The sequence below is a fragment of the Halichoerus grypus genome, chromosome 3 (genome assembly GCF_964656455.1).
Source record: "Halichoerus grypus chromosome 3, mHalGry1.hap1.1, whole genome shotgun sequence".
Taxonomy (NCBI): domain Eukaryota; kingdom Metazoa; phylum Chordata; class Mammalia; order Carnivora; family Phocidae; genus Halichoerus; species Halichoerus grypus.
Genome location: NC_135714.1, coordinates 173574632 through 173593703, shown reverse-complemented (window position 1 = coordinate 173593703; position 19072 = coordinate 173574632). Strand labels below are relative to the sequence as shown.

At 44.6% G+C, this 19072-nt stretch overlaps 1 pseudogene; it reads left to right on the top strand.

The window, feature by feature from the left end:
• Positions 1-18201: 18201 nt before the first annotated feature.
• On the top strand, positions 18202-18482 carry LOC118523225 (small ribosomal subunit protein eS28 pseudogene; annotated as a pseudogene).
• The last annotated feature ends 590 nt before the right edge of the window (positions 18483-19072 follow it).

The window sequence follows — 19072 nt, the reverse complement described above, 5'->3', positions numbered from 1 at the left end:
TCATCTGCAAAGAGTGAGAGTTTGACTTCTTCCTTGCCAATTTGGATGCCTTTGATTTCTTTTTGTTGTCTGATTGCTGTGGCTAGGACTTCCAATACTATGTTGAATAGCAGTGGTGATAGTGGACATCCCTGCCACGTTCCTGACCTTAGGGGGAAAGCTCTCAGTTTTTCCCCATTGAGAATGATATTCGCTGTAGGTTTTTCATAGATGGCTTTTATGATATTGAGGTTGGCTCAATTTTTAATTGGGTTGTTTGTGGTTTTTTTTATTGTTGAGTTGTAAGCATTCTTTGGAAATTTTAGGTAATGGTCCCTTATCAGATGTGTCTTTTGCAAATGTTTTCTGCCAGTCTGTGTCTTGTCTTCTCATGCTCTTGACAATGTCTTTTGCATAGCAGAAAATTTTAATTTTAATGAGTCCAGTTTATTAACTCTGATATTGTTTTCTAGCTGTTTTATAGTTTTGTGTTTCATGTTTAGGTCTTCAATCTATTTTGAGTTAATTTTGTGAGGGGTAGAAGCTCTGTGTCTAGATCCTCTCTCTCTTTTTTTTCCTTCACATGCAGATGTCTAGTTGTTCAGCACCATTTGTTGAAGACTATCTTTGCTCTATTGTATTGCTTTTGCTCCTTTGTCAAAGATCAGTTGATTCGGGCGCCTGGGTGGCTCAGTCCTTAAGCGTCTGCCTTCTGCTCAGGTCATGATTCCAGGGTCCTGGGATCGAGCCTCACATCAGGCTCCCTGCTCAGCGGGAAGCCTGCTTCTCCCTCTTCCTCTGCTCCTCCATCTGCTTGTGCTCTCTCTCTCTCGCTGTGTCTCTCTCTGTCAAATAAATAAAGAAAATCTTAAAAAAAAAAAAAAGATCAGTTGACTATATTTATGTGGGTCTATTTTTAGCTTTCCATTCTATTCCATTGATTTATATATCTATTCTCCCACTGACACTACACTGTCTTGATATTGTAGTTTAATCATAAGTCTTGAAGTTAGGTAGAGTCTGTCCTCCAGTTTTGTTCTTCTCCTTCAATATTGTGTTGGCCATTCTGAGTCTTTTGCTTATCTATATCAACTTTAGAATTAGTTTGTCAGTATTCATAAAATAATTCGTTGGGATTTTTAAGTAAACTCTACCCTCAACATGGAGTGCTCACAACCCTGAGATCAAGAATCACATGCTTTACTGACTGAGCCAGCCAGGTGGCCCTAACTTGCTGGGATTTTGATTGGGATTGCATTGAATCTGTAGGTCAAGTTCAGAAGAACTGATATCTTGACAATATTGAGTCTTCCTGTCCATGAATACGGAGTATCTCTCCATTTATTTAGCTCTTCTTTGATTTTATTCAATAGAGTTTTGTAGTTTTCTTCATATAGATCTTGTATGTATTCTGTTAGATTTATAATTAAGTATTTAAATTTTGGGAGGTGACAATGTAAATAAATGGTATTTTGCTTTCAGTTTCAAATTCCACTTGTTCATTGCTGGTATATAGGAAAGCAATTGATTTTTGTACATTAGCTTTGTATTCTACAATCTTGCTGTAATCAATCACTTATTAGTTTCAAGAGTTGTTTTGTTTGTTCTTTCAGATTTTCTGTTTTTTTCTTTAGAGTTTTTATTTATTTATTTAAGTCATCTCTACACCCAACGTGGGGTTTGAATTCATGACCCCAAGATCAAAAGTCACATGCTCTTCCAACTGAACCAGCCAAATGACCCTCTTCCAGATTTTTAATAGACGATCATGTAATCTGTGAACAAAGGCCTTTTTATTTCTTCTTTCCCATGTATACACCTTTTGGTTCCTTATTTTATCTTATTGCATTAGCTAGAACTTCCATTACAATGTTGAAAAGGAGTGGTGACAGGGGACATCCATGCCTTGTACCTGATCTTAGAGGAAAAATTTAGAATTTCTCACCATTAAGGATTATTTTTTTGGAATTAAAAAAAAATGTGTGCATGTATCATCAATTAAAAGGTAGATCTTTGACTTCTTTCAAAAATGAAAAGCCAGGGCGCCTGGGTGGCTCAGATGGTTAAGCGTCTGCCTGTGGCTCAGGTCATGATCCTAGGGTCCTGGGATCGAGTCCTGCATCGGGCTCCCTGCTAGGTGGGGAGCCTGCTTCTCCCTCTGCCTCTGCCTCTCTCTCTCTCTCTCTGACTTTCATGAATAAATAAATAAAACATTTAAAAAAAATGAAAAGCCATTAAATGAGAAGCCAGAGGCAACATGATTTATGGGAATGGAAGGATCATGGTTTTAAACATCTCAAAATAGAATGCTCTTTACAAGAGCAAGGATCATGCTTTATTTCTGAATGCCCAATGCCTAGCTCAGCATCTACTAACAGTAGGACTCAATAAATGTGTCTTGAATGAAAAAAAAATCTTGTTATCCATTGTCCAAATACTATCTCCTCCCTTAAGCATTTCCTGACTCTCCCAAGCAGATTTCTCCTTCCCTTGAAAATCTCATGCCGTTAATTTTTATCTGTTAGACATACGTTATAGCCTGCCCTGTTTTTTAGTTACTTACAGACTTTTTCTAGCATCTTTTTCTGGATTTCAAGCTTGAAAGCAGAGACCTTACTCATCTTTGTATTCTCAACTGTGCCAAACATTATGCCTTACACATTGGGTTCTTGATAAATATTTGATGAATTGATTCTAATTGAATCATTTGACCACATACTCCTGCAGTTTTTATTTTGCTGTTGCTGACTGCCAGCAGTAAGCAAGTTCCTCCTACTCCTTCTCCCACCACATTTCCTTAGTGCAGCATCTATCAGAATGCCTTTTTCACACCTGCCCTGGAGGAGTAATAAGCTCAAGAAGAAGTCATTTGCCCATAGCAATTTTTCCTCCCTGGTCTATGTCATTCTAAAAAGCTTGGTTCTGGGGGTGCCTGGCTAGCTCAGTCAGTGGAACATGTGACTCTTGATCTCAGGGTCCTGAGTTTGAGCCCCACAATGGGCATGGAGCCTACTCTAAAACAAAAGAGAAAAAATAACACCTGGTTCTGTGAAATACATGGTGGAGCTGGCTTCTTGGTAGCCCAGCAGCCCTTATTTAGCCGTGCCTCTTTGGATAAATTTCTTGATTTCTGACACTTGCAATCTGAGGAAAGGAGTATTGAGATCCTCTGAGGATGGAGGCCAACAAAGACCTCTTGGGTGCTGCCCCAGTGTCAGTTGGTGTCTGGCTTTGGAGTGATGAGGGCTGGGACCTGTCTCATTTTGGCACATCGCTGTTGCAGGAAGACAGCTGTCTGAACTCAGGTCCCAAGCGCATGATGAAGGGCACGGTCTATCTGGTGGCGGCAGCAGACTGTATGCTATACTTTTACAAATCAGGTTCAGAGAAACTCAGTGTAGCTGGTAGATGGAGGAATCTCTGTTGAAGTGTTATCTTGAAATGGCACGATTTTTTCCCCATCACTGCTGTTATTTATACAGTGTAGACCTTATGTCCTGCTGGTTAGCACATCCCTTAATGACTCCTTGGGTGGGTGCTGTCTTTTCTGGCACTTTGAGTCATTTGCACTTTCTCGTTCCAGCATTTAAGACTCAATCCTGTTTACTTTTCAAAACTTCAATCTTAAGCACAATGCAGTACTTATCTCCTCCCTGCTGCTGGGCTGGCAAGACTTTTGGCTCCCAGCTGCTTAGAGCAGGGGGAGGGGGTGTAGTCTGTTTCTGAGACCCTTCCTTCTTTTCTTTCTCCCTGAAGGGATTGGGGGGCCGGAAGGAGGGGTAGAGGAAGTGGGGATTTCCTTACCTTAGCAGCCCGGTGTCAATGTGGGGAGGTGTTCCAAGCCTGTGGCCCCCTTCAAGGTGAGGAATAATTTTCAGGAGGGCAGCAGTTTCCCTTTGGGCTGTCCAGTGGAGCATACCCCACTTCTGGTTTCGATGTCCTATTATTCAGCTCTGTGGCTACCCTGGAGCCCCTGGTTCCTGTCTCTCCGCTAACCACACGTTCCTTCATGCACAACCACAGGAATCCCTGGGTTTCCTTCATATCCTCTGGAAGCCATGTAGCACTAGAATAGATAGATGGGAGTTACCCACCGTCCTTTTAGACACTCTAGGCTACAGTCCCTTCAAGTCCAGCTGACACTGCCCAACCCAGTGAGCCTCCCACTCTCCCACTTTCAGAAATATCTGGTCCCAAAACAATATACCAACAGTATCTGTTATGGGTTGAATTGTGCCCCTCCCCAAAGATATGTTGAATCCTAACCTCTAGCATCTCAGAATGCCACCATATTTGGAAATAGGGTCATTGCAGATGTAATTAGTTAAGATGAAGTCATACTGGAGTAGCGTGGACCCCTAATCTAATCTGACTGATGTCCTTACAAGAAGATGACCATGTGAAGACACACACACAGGGAGAGTGCCATTCGGTGACAGAGGAAGAGACTGAAGTGCTATAGTTACAAGCCAAGGAAGACTGAGGAATGCTGACAGACCACCAGAAGCTAGGCAGAGCCAAGGAATGATTGTCCCCTATAGGTTTCAGAGACAGCATGGCCCTGCCAACACCTTGATTTTGGGCTTCTGATCTCCAGAACTGTGAGACAACAAATATCTGCTGTTTTAAGCCACTCTGTGGTTCTTTGTTATGGCAGCCCTTGGAAATTAATAGAGTGTCTGCTCACAAGGGTTTCCAAATATAAAGGAATACCAAGCACCCTCTTTTGGTCTCTGTAGGTGGAGGGGAACCAAAATGCCATTGCACTCTGCTGCTAGGCTCCCAGAATGTTCTCTGCAGTTTCTCATCTCCTTGCGATCCAACGGGTTCTATAGCTCAGCCATTATCTAGTAGGGGGGATGAGATGACGGTCTTTCCTTCTTTCAGACATCTCTAACTTTTATGAGTGCTTCTCTTGGAGTCCCCCTCACTCCTCTTTTGGGCACAGGCAGCCCCTTCATGATTACTACAGGCTTCTGAAGTCCAGTGACCCTGCTTCTTGTCCTTGGACCCTTCTTATATGGACTAGGAGCTGGTTTTGGCTCCTCTCAGCCTGTCCTATGTGACCTGATTGGTAACCTTGAACATAGAATGTGAGGTCCTAACTGTAGTTTGCCTTTCTTGCCCTCATGTTAGGTCGTGGCTGTAATCCTCGAAAACTCGGAAGAGCCCCATTCAACATCTTGTTCCCTCATTTAGCGCAGACCCTTTGCTTTACCAAAGGAGTCCAAGTGGGCTAAGACATGAGACTGACTGCTTCTGGTTCTCTAGGGTGAGAGAGCAGATGCCTTTCTAAGAAGAAAGCGTATGAAGACAGAGATAAATTCCCAAGATCTCTGTTGCCTCAGAATGATGCTCACCTAGGCAACCTCCAGGGAGGGCTGGGTCTTAGACCATCTCTGAGGGGAAATTGGAATCTCTCAATCAATATTTTTTTAGTGAGGAAATCCCACTACTGTGACTATCCAGGGCAGAACTGAAAGTAGAAAGGATCACAATCCAGGGTGAAGCCCGAGATGGGTGTGGAGATGGGGAGAGCCAAGCCTCAAGCCTTGCCTTGGTTCTAGTAGATGAGGAAAGGAAATGTCACTAGTGGAATCAGTTTTCCACCCATGCCTTCCCCACATTCGTCTCTGAGGGGCTGCCTGCTTTTCACAGAGTGGGGCTAATGGTTTGCTGAACCCCAGATCTCTCTCTTGTCTGGGTTACCCTGAAGACCATGGAGACAGATACTGATGTCCTGTGGGGGCCAGAGCAGGCCAAGTTGGCTACTCTGAGGCAATGGATGTGGGGTGGCCTTGTCCACATATCTGCCCCCCATTCCATATCTGAGGAACCATCTGGAAAGAAGTCAGTTAAGCTAAGGTCTGGTTTTGCTTGGCTCTATGGTTTGCAAGGAATCACCTGGAGAACCACCTGGCTCATGCTGCCTCAGAACTAGAACCAGACAGCTGTAGTTGCCCGGAGGCTCTAGGAAGTGGCTCCCCACAGTGCTCCCTCAGGCATGTGGTCTCCCTGTGGTGGTGCGCTCCCTTCTTTTTGTGGGTCTCATTTCTGACTAGCTTCCCAACCTTCCCTTTTTGTCTACATCGCACGTGAAGGAAGCTGGTCCAATAGGCTGAATTCTTTACTTCAGGCTGCCTCAAGGGTTGCCAGCTGGCCTGTGGGTGGGATGCCCTGGGGTCAGGTGTCCAACTCTGGTCCCGTTATAGGCCAGGCCTGGACAAAGAGCAGCTTAGCTTCGCGGCCCCCCTCCCACCCCCCGAGAGGCAGGCAGACCGAGCTGACAGGCCAGAGTGGGCTTGGCAGTTTGTAGCTGACACATTTAGCTTAAGTGTTTATTTCACAACCATCTATCTGTCCCTCCCTAACTTCTCTTCCCCATCCTAAGTCAGCCCTCTGATTAGGCTAAGGCTGTAATTTCTCTCAGTGTTAAGTTCCTCGGGAGACAGGAGAGGCAACAGAACAGTGGGTGCTGGTGGGAGAAGGGGTTGCTGAACGGGGTGAGAGAGGTCTACAGAAAGGGTGGTGAGGCCCATGTGGTGACCAACCTAGCTCTTTTTGTCCTGCACAGAAGGGTGAGACCACAGGCTCTTTCAAGGTAACAAAATCCCAGGAATCCCCCTTCCACCATGCCTGTGAGATGAATAACTTAAGGCGGTCTCCCAGAAGTTCCCATCTTCTCCTTGCCCCGGCTCTGGTGCCCCCAGCCCCTCATTCCACCTTCTGAAAAGAGGCAGCAGGAGGAAAAACCCAGCAGTGCTAAGTGTGATACCAAGCCTATGCGTAGACATGGAGACCCCAGGACATGGCAGTGTAGGCTGGGGAAGGGGGTTAAGGAGAGCTTGGTGGAAGGAGTCAGAGATGGGCCCTTCTCATCTGGGACTCGGAGTGGGGATAGGAGCAGTACCAGAAATCCCTGGAGGTTTAAAAAATTGTAACAGGTTTCCATCTCATCTTCTCTTGAACTTGTGATGGTTCCGGGCAGGAGGATAGATGAATGTATTTTGAAAAACTTCTCTCCAGGGCATTCTGATTCTCTTCCCCGCTTCCCATGGATCTTTTTGAGAGCCACTGTGCTATACCTGTCATCTCTAAACTTTTTCGATCAGGCATCCCATGGCTAAAAAATTTTAAGTAGTATCCTTGATGTTTGGATATTTATTTTAAAATCATACACATATACTCCTGTTATTAAATAGTCATCATAAAGACTTTCATCAACAGAAAGCAAACTTAAAATTAAATACCAACAGAACTTGTAATATTTTCTTACTGACCCCTAACTCACCCAGTGCCCCTCTCCAGGTGTGTGTACCCTTTTTGGAGACCTCTGCTCTCGGTTCATATTTGTACCTCTGTGCCTAGCTCAGGGCCTAGCATGCAGTAGGTGTTCAATAAATAATTTTGTGAAAAAGATGAATAGCCAATGGATGAGTTAGGGCTAGATCTTGAAGAATATGAATATTTTGAAAATCTGTAAGTGAGAAGAGGGAGTGAGCTGAGAGCCTCCCTCATAGATTAACATTATGATTTATTGAGCTTTCTTAACAGAAACATTAGATTCAGACCTTACGGGAGGACTTTATGTTTGAGTAATGATTGATTGTTTAGTTAATGAAATTAAATGTATTTATTTATCCTTCATCCTAGTATAGTGGCCCCATATTCCCACATTCTAGTTGTGTGAGCATCTCCTGGCTGGGTCAATCCACCTTGTGAGACAGGCTCTATCAGCAAGACAACCAAGGGCAACAGGGAAGCTACTCGGGGGGAAAGGATTCAGTGAGGAGTCTCCCGGGAGAAAGAAGCCCCAAATCTCGGCTATTAGTTAATTAGGTGCCGAGTAAAACAGGCTTGAAGGACCGAGTGAAAAGGATTATTACAGGCTCTTAATGGTTGGGAATTGATTTATTAGCGTGGCAGCACATTTGCATGCGTCAGAAAGTTGGTAGTAACCCAGAGTGGGGTTTTGTAGGCAGAGGGATGGAGAGTTCAGGGCCACTGGGATGGCCTCTCTGAGGATTTCTTTGGACTTTAACCTGCTCACCCACTCCAAGAGACTTTGTTGGGGGGGCGCCAAGAGGGCGCCGAGACCATTCTCAAACCCCGCCTTCAGGAGTGCCGCACACTTTACCAACAGAATGCCAAGACCGCCCTTCTTCCTCCCTCGTTTTGTAGATAATAATTGCAACACGTATATGTTGCTTACTTACAGTTTCTGTGTTGGACTCTGTTCTCAAATGCTTTACACATGCGTTGACTTACTTAATCCTTGCAACAACATAGGAGGATGGTGCCAAGAGTTTCCTTCTTTTAAAGTTGAGGCAACTGAGGCACACAGTGGTGAAGTAACTTGCCCAAGCTCGTTAGGGTTAGGGAAGCTTGTTAGTGGCTGGTAAGTGGCAGCTCTAGAAGTCAAACCTCAGCAATCTGACCTCAGTGACTTGCCCTCAACCACAGTGCCATCGATGAGGGAGTAGAACTTCCCCTGACTTAAAATGATTTAGTTTGTTTTGGGCTCAGTTCACGACTTTCCTCCCCCTCAGAACCCTGATACCCTAGGCTCCTGCTTCCTAATTTTCTAAATTAATCTGGTTCCAGATCCCTCATTCACACTAAAGTGTAAATGACTGAGAATCTGTTAAAAGACTACCCCTCTCCGGGAAACTTTTTAGCAGGATCCAGAATGTTGAACTGAAAGGATGAAGCTTTAATGATGGAATCCGAAGCAACTTCTGGAACATTTGTTGTGGGTATTTGATTGCTTCCGGGTCTCACTCTGCAGGCTGGAGGGCAGGCAAATGCTTTCTCATTTGGGGGCACAGTTGCCCAGAGGCTGGAGCTGCACAGAGCCTCAGCCTTGCCCCCGCCCTGGCTGCAGGTTTGTGTTCATGGGCTCCGCGGGAGCCCCTGGGAGCACTGTAGAGCAGAGGAGCTGCCAGCCACCACCAACTTCATCGTTAGAAAACCTGGTATAAAGTTTATAGTCTATTTCACAGTTTTAAAAGTGTGTGTCTGATGTCAATCTTCTCAAACTACTCACCCTCATGGAGCATGTTGGCTTGGTCCTCGTGCCAACCGTGCAGCCGTCCTGGACACATGGGACTTGGAATGGCAGTCCCTGCAGCTGGGATCAAAGGCAGGGGTGGGGGTGTGCTAGCAACAGGAATGGCCTCTTGGAAGATGTGGGGAGAGAACAGAGACCCCACTGAGTGGACAAGAGAGGTCCAGGTCCTCATCAGGTGTCATTACACATGTGGTCTGCAGAGAAGAGCCTTTTGATGGAGTCCTGGGGAGCCCAGAGTTGCAGGCAGGGATCACAGAAACTTCTAAAGCTCCCCCTACAAGGGAAGCAGGCCCCGCCCTGGCTCCATGACTCGTGTGTGGCCTTTATGGGCCGTGACCAATGGCTCAAGGCCTGGGCTGGCAGCCGTCAGCCTTCATCCCAGGCAGGAATTCTAATTAAACTGGGACTCCTGGGTCTCACTTACAAAGAGCTCAGCACCAGATTCTGCCTTTCAGGCCCCACCCGCTGGTCACACTTTTGAATGCCACCTGCAGGGACACCCAGCTCAGGGATTCCTGGCTTGCCTTCACAATGGGCTGCAGAGGATGTGATCCAGGTTGATCCTTGTGGCGGGCCCTGAGCTTTGATTCTAACAGAGCTTTAAAGAAAAACATCTGATGGCCTCTTGGATCATTCTGGTCCTTCTCTTGCCACTGTCCTTGCTATTTGTACCACTCTTTTGTATTTGTTATGAGCATCTCTTGTCTTCACAATAAATTGGGTTGGTTGAGGTATTCAGGAATCCAGGGAAATTCAGAGTGGTAGAATCCCCCCATTTGGGCTTCTCCAAGGAACCCATGGGTGGGGACTCATTTAGAGAGACCCAGCTGAGTACCAGGCAGACCATGAATTAACATTAGGTCCCAGCTCATGAGGGATGGGTGCCAGAGAAGCTGGACCCGGAGCTGCATCCTGAGGGATTGGTAAGGATTTGTGGAGGCAGAAAGGAAGCCCGGGGCACAAGGAAATAGCTGCCTTGCACATTTTAAATAAAATGGGAGGTTTAACTGCACATTAGAAATCCTTGGTTCCCAAACTTATCTAGTACCGCTAATTCCTAAAGGGAACAGTCAGAGCAACCCTGCTCCCTTCCCATATTCAGCAATCAGATTGTCCTGTCCCTACCTGTTTCTGCCTTTCAGTGATGTCCATTTTAGTCTGGCTTCAGCAGTATAAAGTGAGAATGTGTGTGCGTGTGGCTGATGATGGCTGTGGTGGGGGGTGGGGAGGCAACATCCCCCTGGAACTTTGACTGAAGTTTTGTCAGCAAATGTATCACTGTGGTCAGTCTGCCCCCCGGAACCTCCTGTCCTCTTCACAACGCCCCTCACCCTAACTGAGCCCAGGCCTGGGTCCCCTTTTCCATGCCCTCCCCCCAAGTCCCGTTCCCTGGTGAACAAAATGCTTGGTGAAAAGAGGGTGGAAGGTCAGGGGATGAAAGAAGAGATCTAAAGGCTAGCTGGTGCTGCATTTGGGGAATAGAAACTCCCCAGCCTCTGTGGGTCTGCACAAGCTAAGGCCTGGGCTCTTGGCTGACTTTCCTGCTGGTCCAGAAGACACCCACACACCCAAACCACGGGGAATGCAGCTTGCTGACCTTGGCAGGAAGGAGGGCTGACTCGGCCTTTTGTGTAACATAAATACTCAGCACAGCTGCCTATGACCTGCCCATTTCTTGTCAAATCCAAGAGGGAAAGACCTACTGGCCAAACCCTTTACCCCACTGCACCTCAGACCCCAAGAACTTGGGCTCTGCTCAAGTTAGTAAGCTGGAGCTTCCCCCACACACAAAACTAGCTCCCCCCTACAAAACTGGAGGAAAAACCTGGGTGAGGAGGACAGTAAGAAAATGTGAGGAGCTGCCTGGTCTAATGGAAAAATAAAAGGTCTGCTGTTGGTAAATGTGCTTGGGAAGGCTCCTGTTGGGGAATCTCCGGGCCTTTCTGCCCTGGCTGTTGGGGGGCTGGGGGAGAGGGAGGAAAGAATGAAAGAATTTAATTTGGCAAAAGAGATTGTCTCTCCCAGTACTTTTCTCACCCATCCTCAGCACCAAAGTTGGACCCCTCATCACCCTCCCAACCCCATTCCTGGCGTTGACCTGGATTCAGTCCTTTGTTCGTAATGCACCGTCACCCCCCTCCACCACCACCACCCTTGCTGCCACCACCTCCTTCCTCCTCTCTGCTTGTCTAGGTCCCATGAATCCTTCTAGACCTGACTGGAGTCCCATGACTTCCATGAAGCCTTCTCCCACTCCTTGATTCCTCACTTCTTTGAACCCTTGACATCCTGGAGTTAGTCCCACACATGCTGTTAGCACTTAATTTTTCTCTAATAGTTGCATGAAAGTTAGCTCTGTCTTACCAGCTTGTTGTCATCACTTAGCACAACCCAGTTGCATCCTGGGATGGGCTCAGTAAGTACAGAATTGATGGACGGGTTCTTGGAAAAATGGCAAGTTCTTCCAACATATGGCCACTGTGGTCATTTTCCAGGGTCTACCAGACCACAGGGTAAATTGGAAGGAGGGTCTTTGGTCTTGAAATTTGGAGATGAGTCTCCAGCAGGAAGAACTGAGCTACTAGATGTATGTAGGCTTTTTTGGTTGGAGCCCAGCTCCATTCCAGGGTGGCATTGGCAGCCCTTATGTGAGGGCTTGTCAGGAGGTGAGTGGGCAAGATGTTGCCTCAGCATTTTAGGGCCACAGTTTCCTTATCTGGATAAATGGTTTGAGTAGGTTATCTCCAACATCCTATTGCTGTGAACTAAATTGTGTCTGCCCAAAATTCATGTTGAAACCCCAACCCCAATGTGACTCTTTGGAGATAGGGTTTTTGGGAGGTACATGAAACATTGTGGCATAATGGGACATTACTGAACTGGAAAAGGGGAGCCTCCTCTCTGCCATTAACCTCTCTAGGTCTCCATTGTCTCCTGTGAAAAGTATGGATAATAACACCCACTCTGATAAAAGGCAGGGACTAACCAGATGATTGTTTGAGGGTCCTTCTTACTCAAAGATCCATTAATCTAAGTTATAAGGAGGGAGACTGCAGCCTATCACAGAGAAGAACACTTCTAACCCTAAGTGCCATTTGACAATGGAAAGGGTATCGTGTCAATGGTTGTGTTCAGTAGAAGCTGGGTGACATCCCATGGGGATACACTAGAGGCTAGATGACTTCCAAGGTCCCTTCCAGAACTAAGGGTCTCCTACAAGGCTATGACTCATGCCTCTTTATGCTCCTTGCCCTTTCTTCAGCTGCCAGCAGCCACTTGTAGTCAAATGTGACCCCATATTATGTCTGAGTAGAAAAACAGAACACAGCACAAAGCCAAGTCCAACTGTGAGGTTCTCCAGATTCTCAACCTGATAGTTGTTACCATTTGCCTCTTGAGTGAGGAAGTGGTTTGTGTCTCAGGGCCTGGGACTTCCAGTCACATAAACTTAAAAAGGGTCAGATATCCTGGCAAAGATACCTAGTTAGATGGTGGCTTTGGGGTAAGGATATATGATGGATATGGAGCAAACAGGTCCTGAATCAGATGCTTCTCAAGAGAACCAAGGGGTCCCCTGCCCCTCTTGGGTTCTTTCAGAAGTGCCTATGCCTTTTTCATCTCTCCATTAACTGCCCACCTGTCTTCCTCTAGAGTCTCATCTGTGCTGTACTCCAATGGGCATCTTTATGGATCTACAAAATCCTAGCATTTTCCATCTGGAAGGATCCTTTGAGAATATGTAATTCAGTGTTTCCCCAAATGTCAGTCTTTCACACACCACTTTCACAGTTTTTGACAAATACATATGCCAACTGTTCTATTATTTACTCATAGCTTTATTTAAATTGGGACTTTAAAAACCTACACGTTTTTATATTACCAACATAAATGGAAAACCAGCCTTACTTGCATGCATTCAAGATAACCATAATTAGTATTAACCATTAAAATGAAAAAATGTTTCCCCTTGGGGCACCTGGGTGGCTCAGTCTGTTGTGTCAGACTCTTGATTTCGGCTCAGGTCATGATCTCAGGGTCATGAGATTGAGCCTTGCATCAGGTTCCACACTCAGTCAGGAGTCTGCTTGGGATTCTCTCTCTCCCTCTGCTCTTCCCCCCTCCCTCCCTTCCTCTCTCTCTCTCTCAAATAAATAAATAACTTTAAAAAACCAGGTTTCTTTAAAAAAAATGTTTCCCCTTGTACCCATGTAAAATTATCCCAAGTACCTTACCATGGTATACCCATATCATACTTTTACAAACATGGATCTACTGCAAAACTCTCTCTGAACATTCATTGTGAACATTCATATGGAAACTAAGGCCCAGAGAGGTTTAGGCACTTGTTCAAGTTCAGCAGGTGATGAGTGGCCTGCACTTTTGACTCTCAGAGACTCTTGGTTCATTCTATCTCATGCTTCTTTGGATGAAGCTGATGGGGGTTAAAGATATTTACCATCTGTATTAGTTTCCCAGGACAGTGGTAACAAAGTACCACAAACTGAGTGTCTTAAAACAATAGGAATTTTTTGATCTCACGGGTTCTGGAGGCCAGAAGTCCAAAATCAAGGTGCTGAGGGGGCCATGTTCCTTCCGAACCCTCCACAGGGAGGACTCTTCCTGCCTCTTTCAAGTGTCTGGTAGCCCTAGATGTTCTTTGGCTTGTGGCACCATAATTCTAATCTCTACCTTTGTCTTTACCTGGTACTCTCCTTGTGTATTTATTTCCGTGTCTTTACATGTCCATCTTGACATAAGACAAGGCCCTTGTAAGGGCCTACTTTACTCCAGTATGATCTCATCTTAACTAATTACATCTGCAATGACCCTATTCCAAATAAGGTCCCATTCTGAGGTACTGGGGGATTAGAACTTCAACATATCTTTTTGGGACAATCCAATTTAACCCTTAACCCCATTCCAAAAGGACTTGAATTTCATTGGGGGCATTGAAAGACCCCCAGAGGGATGCCTGGGTGGCTCAGTTGGTTAAGTGGCTGCCTTCGGCTCAGGTCATAATCCCAGTGTCCTGGGATTAAGCCCTGCATTAAGGGAGTCTGCTTCTCCCTCCCCCTGCTCTTGTGCTCTCGATTGCCCGCTCTCTCTCTCTCCCTCTCAAATAAATAAATAAAATATTTTTTTAAAAAGTAAAAAAAAGAAAGACCCCCAGATACACAAATAAAATTAAAATGATGGAATTACATACATTGATAAAATAATAACTTGCATTGGACATTGTGGTGTGCCAGTATAATCTCCTTTGTTTGATCCTTACTTAGCTCTCTGAAGTAAACAAGTGTGGTAGATTCTTACGGTAATGGTCCCCAATGAGACATTCTTCCTGTATCTATGTCTTTGTGTAGCCCCTTTGACAATGATTCTGGGCTTGGCCTTATGACTTGCTTCAGCCAATGGAATATTAGTAAATGTGATGCAAACATAGGCTTCAAAAGTACTTATATATTGGGGTTTTGCCTACTCTTGTTGCTGGGAACTCTTCTACCATGATGTGAAGAAGCCAGGACCTGTCTATGGAGGATGGGACTTCATATCACAGAGACAGGTTGTCTCAGTTGAGGTCCTACACCAACCAGCCTCCAGCTGATCTGCCAGCTGATTGCAGCTACATGAGTGACCCCAGGAAGAACAGGAGAAGAACCACCAACTGAACCCAAACTGATGGCTGACTCACAGAATCATGAGCAAATAAAATGGTTGTTTTAAGCCACTAAGCTTCTGTGTGGTTTGTTACTCAATGATGTGTAATTGACACAGAAGATATTGCTTCTATTTTATAGATGAAGAAACTGACTCTCCAAGGATTTGATTGAATTGCTCATCATGACAAAGACTGGAAAGAAAGAGAAAGCCCCATCCTTCTTTGATGCAAGAACTTAGCAGTTGAACATAGTGCTATGGGCATTTCTGATCTTCACTGATCAATAATACATGACAGAGTTTGAGAAATTCTAGAAGAAAGGAATAAAGTATTCTAGGGGCTGAAGTCTGACCAATATAAAGAGACTACAGAGATGAGGCTCTTTTTGTCTAGAAAGTCAAGCATGTGTGAGAGGAGAAGTAAAGTCTGCAAAAACATGGTAGAGAGGTAGACACAGACTAATCTGAAAATCTGAAAACTGGGGAGGAGGAGGACAGCCTCCAAAGCTTGAAAGAAGCAATTTTAGGACAAATGAAGGATAAGGCTTCTTTTCACAGTGAGCATTCAGTTAATAGGACTCGTTACTTTCAAGTGTGGTATAGGTTTAAAATGTAAATGGTCTTATTTACTTATTAATATATACAATCACATTTATTGAGGACATATTATACGGTAGGCACTGTGCTAGGAGATGGGGATTCAGAAATGAATAGTACACAGTCAGCTCACTCATATTCCAGCAGAGAGAGACATGTTGATTACTCAATCCACATATGCTGATTGAGCACTACGTGGGCCAGATCCTGTGCTAGTACAGTAGATAGATTGGTGAGCAAAACAGAAATCACTCCTGCTCTCCTTGAGCCCACAGTTTCTTAAAGAAGGCAGATGTTAGAGAAATAATTAAATTATAACACATGACTAATTAGTCACTAATGAACATGGTATTGCAAGAGAGAAGTACAGGGAGCTTTAGGAATATACAAAAAGGAGTCATTATGTAGTCTAGGAAGTCATAAAAGATCTCCCTGAGGAATTTAGGTGTAAGCTGACAACAGGAGGCTGAACAGCAGTGAAGTTGGCAGAGGCGGGGGAGGGGGGAAGAACATTCATAGAGGGAACACTGTGTGACAAAGGGTGGAAGAGAGTTATTTGAGGAACTGAAAGATGTCTAGTATGGCTGTGTTGGAGGAAACAATAGGGGTAAGAATGGGCTAGAGTAGGTCCTTTTCTGCTGTGCTCTGCAGTCCCCAGAGGCTGAACACTAAAAACTGCATCACCTGGGCTACATAGCCCTCTGACTTCCAGCTGGGTCTGGGCAACAGCAGCATGAGTAGGAGATCAGAGAACATAGGGGAGAGAAGGCATGATATTTATTCTACTCTCACCCTGCTTGGGTGCTGAGGTTCTGGCAATTGCTGTATCTTATAACAACAGTTCCTGTTGGGTGGCCCCACTTCTATGGCCCCAATTTTATTAGTTTTGGTAACACCCTTTGTTCACTCTGCCCATTAAAGCCTAGCAGTCACAATGACTTCCCACTTTTGCTAGTCCCAAGTGCCTTAATCTCCCTTTTTGTTCCTTTAACTTCTGTAAACAGTCTCTTTATTAAACTGTCTTTAAATTCCAGCTGAGGGTGCCTTCTGTTTTCTGCTCAGGAGACTCACTGAAGGTCACACTAAGGACTTTGGACTTAGTTCCACGGGCAATGAGAAGATGTTTCTGAGATTTCAGCAAAGGAGTGACATGATATTTGCTCTTTAAAGTATCTTGGGGTTTCTGCTTCTAGTAATGACAGAGTAAGATCTTACCAGACTGTCTCTCCTATAAAAATCAACTAAAAATCTGGACAAGTAGCAAAAACTGTAGCTACGTGAGGCAGCAGAGAATCAACAGAAGCAGACAGACTCTTCATGGAAGTACACTCTCAGAGGAAGGGAGTTTCTTTCCAAAGTAAGTTCTCATTTTTGTGGCTTTTCCCCTGGGGACAAGTGCAGTGAGGTGGCAGGGCGTTTGTGGAAAAACTGGAATCTCTCTGGGTTGGGAAACCAGGAAACTGAAGCCAGAGAAATTGTGGCTGCTGAAGAGAGTGGAGGAATCACAGAAGGGAAAGAGCCAAAGAGGATCCCAAATTCTGACTACCCATATCTCTCAGTGGTCCCTCGTACCATACATTTACAGAACAGACTGATAGCAATTCAGTTAAAGAAAAAATATTTGAACAGACACAGGAACACAGGTACTGCTACCCAAGAAACAGTTAGTTGTTCTTATCAGAGGGAAAAAAAAAAAAACAAACAAAAAACCAGAATCAAGAATTTCATAAACATTTACAATGACCAGGATACAACCCAAATTTATCTGACATACAAAAAGTCATGAATTTGGAACACATTCTTGAGAGAAAAGAAAATCTGAAAATGACCCTGAGATGACCCAGATATTAGAACTAGCACACAAGGATTTAAAAATGGCAACTATAGGTGCCTTCTTAGCGCAGTGGGCAGCGCGTCAGTCTCATAAAAATGGCAACTATAAATATCCTCAATGAAGTAAAAGAAAATATGCCCATGATGAATGAAAAGATAGGAAATCTCAGCAGAGAGAGAAAAATGATTTTTTAAAAAACCTAAGTGGTTAGAAAAAGGAAAAAAAATCTAAGTTGAAACTTTAGTACTGAAAAGTACAATATCAGAAATCAATGGACTTAATATCCAGTGAAGATGACAAAGGAAATAGTAAGTGGACTTGAAAATGGAGCAATAGAAATTTGCCAAGGTGAAGAACAGAGAGCAAAAAAAAAAAAAAAAAAAAAAAAAAAAAAAAATAGGGGCGCCTGGGTGGCTCAGTCATTGGGCATCTGCCTTCGGCTCAGGTCATGATCCCAGGGTCCTGGGATCAAGCCCCTCATCAGGCTCCCTGCTCAGCAGGAAGCCTGCTTCTCCCTCTCCACTCCCCCTGCTTGTGTTCCCTCTCTTGCTGTCTCTCTCTCTGTCAAATAAATAAATAAAATCTTTTAAAAAATAAAAAAATAAAAAAATGCATCATAGTCAAACTGTGGAAAGTCAAAAATAAAGAGTAAATCTTGAAGGCAGCAAAAGAAAAATAGTACATTACATAAAGGGAACAACAATTCAATTTAGATTTCATTTCCCATTAAAAACCATGGAAGTTGGAAGAGTAGAATATCTTTAAAGTAGAGAAAGAAAAAAACTGTCAACCCAGAATTCACTACAGTGAAAATGTCCTACAAGAATCAAGGTTAGGGGCACCTGGGTGGCTCAGATGGTTAAGCGTCTGCCTTCGGCTCAGGTCATGATCCCAGACTCCTGGGATTGAGTCCCGCATCGGGCTCCCTGCTCAGTGGGGAGCCTGCTTCTCCCTCTGCCTCTCTCTCTCTCTCTCTCTCTGTCTCTTATGAATAAATAAATAAATAAAATCTTAAAAAAAAAAAAAAGAATCAAGGTTAGCTTTCCACGTGACTGCTGCTGAGCAGCCATCATGGACACAAGCTGTGTGCAGCCCATCAAGCTGGCCAGGGTTACCAAGGTGATGGGCAGGACCAGCTTGCAGGGACAATGCACACATGTGTTTGGAGTTCATGGATGACGTGAAATGCTCCATCATCTGCAACGTGAAATGCACTATGTGTAAGGCCACATGCTCACCCTATTGGAGTAAGAGCAAGAGGCTCAGAGGCTGAGCTCAACTTGTGGCTGGGTCCTGCATGCCTGGTTGACCACTTGGCCCACAAGGATGATCTGTGATTATTGATAAAGCACTTATATTATTTTTTTAAAAAAGGGTCAAGGTTAAATAAAGATATTTTCAAATGAAAGAGAATTCACCATAAGCAAACATGTACTACAAGAAATACTAAAGGAAGGAGCACCTGGGTAGCTCAGTAGGTTAAGCTACTGGCTCTTGGTTTCAGCTCAGGTTGTAATCTCAGGGTTGTGATTTTGGGGTTGTGAGATGGAGCCCTGTGTCAGGCTCCACAATCAGCATGGAGTCTGCTTGAGATTCTCTCCCCCTCTGCCTCTCCCCCCTGCACACACACTCCCTCTCTCAAATAAATAAATCTTAAAAAAAAAAAAAATACTGGGGCGCCTGGGTGTCTCAGCCGGTTGAACAACTGGCTTTTTGTTTCAGCTCAGGTCATGATCTCAGAGTCCTGGGATCAAACCCCGGGTCTGGGCTCCACACTCAGCAGGGAGTCAGTCTGCTTGTGGATTCTCTCTCCCTCCCTCTGCCCCTCCCCGCAGATCACACACGTGAGTGCACTATCTCTCTCAAATAAATAAATAAATCTTAAAAAAAAAAGAAATATTAAAGGAAATCTCTTTCTACATATCAACTACAAC